Source organism: Indicator indicator, chromosome 5 (assembly GCF_027791375.1).
Source record: "Indicator indicator isolate 239-I01 chromosome 5, UM_Iind_1.1, whole genome shotgun sequence".
Lineage (NCBI taxonomy): Eukaryota > Metazoa > Chordata > Aves > Piciformes > Indicatoridae > Indicator > Indicator indicator.
The window spans coordinates 4952405-4955402 of record NC_072014.1 but is presented as its reverse complement, the minus strand read 5'-3'; positions in this window follow the sequence as shown (position 1 = coordinate 4955402).

Here is a 2998-nt window from a genome sequence, read left to right as displayed (position 1 = left end):
ATCTGCACATACTGGTTGCCCTGGCTGTAAATGAAGAATCAAATCCTATTCATGGGTACCTCTGAAAACTCACAAGCTGTTACTTGCAAACCTAACCACCAATGTGAGAGCAGATTTTCTGAATCTAAAGACATCTTTTGGCAACCTATGTTCAGACAAAACTGTTGTCTCCAGAATCTCACTTTTTTTGCCTCTACTTCCACTCTGCCAGTGACAACTAGTCAGAGCTGGGCTCAAATCCACAGCTGTTCTAGGATGTAAATGATTGATGCAAGACTGCTGAGTTGGGTCCATACCAGGTAGAACTAGTAACTCCTCTCATACAGCTTCCAGCTATCAAACACCTCCCTAAATGTATCAGAAATCTGTAAATATTGTCGTGAAAAGCCTTGGGTGAGCCAGCCAACCTGAAGCAAGAGCTGCAGCTTCAGAAATATTCACAAGACTTCACAATCAATCTGACAAAATTTGGATTTAGTGGAATATTAATAAAAATATTTGGGACATTTTTAGCAGTGTCTTTGTGAAAATCAAAGTGCTCAAGCTACTGTATTAGTTTTAACGTGGGTGTTGTAAGGAATGTTCTGTTATTCCCTGTTTGACAGGGAAATAAACCTGAGCACATACTTTTTTAAATGAAGTGGGGCAAGATCACACAGCAAAGTGGAGGAAAATTCAGGAGACAAAATATCAATTTCCATTATCTGCCAGCTGTGGCCTTGTGGCTCTATGCTTAGAATCTCTCAACACTTGGCAGGCAAGTTGTTAGAATACATAGACAGATGTAAGGAATTCTGGGTGGCACCTCCTGTACCTACAGTTAGTGTCACATGTGCCGTGACCCTGGGACATGTGTGATCTCAGTGTATGAACCTCATGGTGTAGCTGTGCTATGCAAATCACGTGGACAGGCTGACTTCAATGTGTGCTGATCAACCCTAGGCTGCATACACTACAATCTTTCACCAAGATCCACAGACATATTGGATTCGCTCCGTACACACGGGACAGACCATCTGTACTTCTGTATGAGAAATCCCTGAGAGATAGGAAACATTGCTGTTTAAATTTTGAAGGATGGTCGGGATGTTTTCTTGGCATTTTCTTGTGCCATAAATATCACTAAATGATTCACCAGCAGGAAGAAAATGAAAATTATGATTTCACTTCAATAATCCAATGCACACGTATGAAGTACAGCAAGCTTCTAGTCAGAAATTATTATTTAAACTCAAATTCATCCAAATGATTCTCTAGAAATAAAAAAGAGTCTAACCAGAAGTGCTTTTCTGGAGTGTTCCTACCCTTGCTGTATGGAGATTAAATCTCTGTGGGGTTCAGTTCTACTGCTGTATTATGCGTGGTACCAGACTAGAGAATCCCAGCGTGATGGGGGTTGGAAGGGACCTCTGGAGATCATCCAATCCAACCTCTCTGCTAAATCAGGGTCACCCAGAGCAGGTTGCACAGCATTACAATGCCCAGGCAGGTTTGGAATCTCTCCAGAGAAGGAGACTCCATGACCTCTCTGGGCATCCTGCTCCAAGGCTCAGGCACCCCCACAGGAAATATTTTTTAACTCATGTTTATGTGGAACCTCCTGGGTTTCAGTTTGTGCCTATTGCCCCTTGTCCTGTTGCTGGGCATCACTGAAAAGAGTCTGGCCCCGTACTCTTGCTCCTTTAAGCACAGGCTGAGCATTGAGAAGATTCCCTCTCTGCTTTTGGCCAAGCTAAATAGCCACACATCTCTCAGCCTTTCCTTGTCAGAGAAATGCCCCAGATTAGAGCAGACTGAGTCAAATCACAGATCCAGCTAGTCCAGTACCTAGACTGTGACAGTGGCCAGAAGTGCTACCAGGACAGGAGTGGAAAAGGTGCAGGTCAGATGTGATGGCCTGTGAGGAGCACTACAGACATCTCACAGTGCTTCTTGAGGTTGTGGTTGCCTTCCTGCCTAAGACAGTAAGTTGGAGACCTATCAGGACCTTACTGCAGCACAAACCCAAGTTAATCCAGTGCATCTGCTTGTGGAATACACCAAAGGTGTTTGTAAAGGTTCAGGCACTGACAGTTAATGGACTTAAACCCAACTAAATACTGCTTGAAAGAATCCAGCACAGAGCCACAAAGATCCTGAAGGAAGTGAAACATCTCCCTTCTGAGGAAAGGCTGAGGGAGCTGGGGCTCTTGAGCTTGGAGAAGAGGAGCCTGAGGAGTGACCTCATTCATGGTTATAAAGATGTGAAGGGTAAGTGTCAGGAGGATGGAGCCAGCCTCTGCTCAGTGATGTCCAATGATAGGACAAGGAGCAATGGGTGCAAGCTGGAGCATAGGAGGTTCCATATGAACAAAAGGAAAAACTTTTTCACTGTGAGGGTGACAGAGCCCTGGAACAGGCTGCCTAGAGAAGTTGTGGAGTCTCCTTTCATGGAGACACACAAACCCCGCTTGGATGCGTTCCTGTGTGACCTACTCTAGGTGATCCTGATGTGGCAGGGGGTTGAACTAGATGATCTTTCGTGGTCCCTTTCAACCCCTAACATTCTGTGATTCTGTAATTATCAGTTGATTTTGATATACTGTAGGTTATTTGTTTAATATGGGCTAATAATATTAACAATGATAAGGTTTAGGAAAAAATCTATTTTTATCTGTTAGTGAAAAAGAATACAGTTGAAGCAGTGAAACTTTATAAGGTGAGCCATGAAGGAAATTTCCTCTGGTTTTGAGGCCAATCTGTGAAAAAGTATTGAGCATTTTCTAAGGAACATCCCATAAAAAGAAACAACTCACCTTGGATATCCAATCTCATCAAAATAGTGCTTTCAGGCTTCCTATCTTCATATGAATTCTCACTCTTGTATTATTTTTTCCCAAGGTACAATTCCCTTTATGCAGAGGATAAACCGTGATTCATACATAGAAAGTCATCTAATTAATACAAGAAATACTTTGAACAAGATCACAGGAGTGGCCAAACCAGAACAGATTATTGG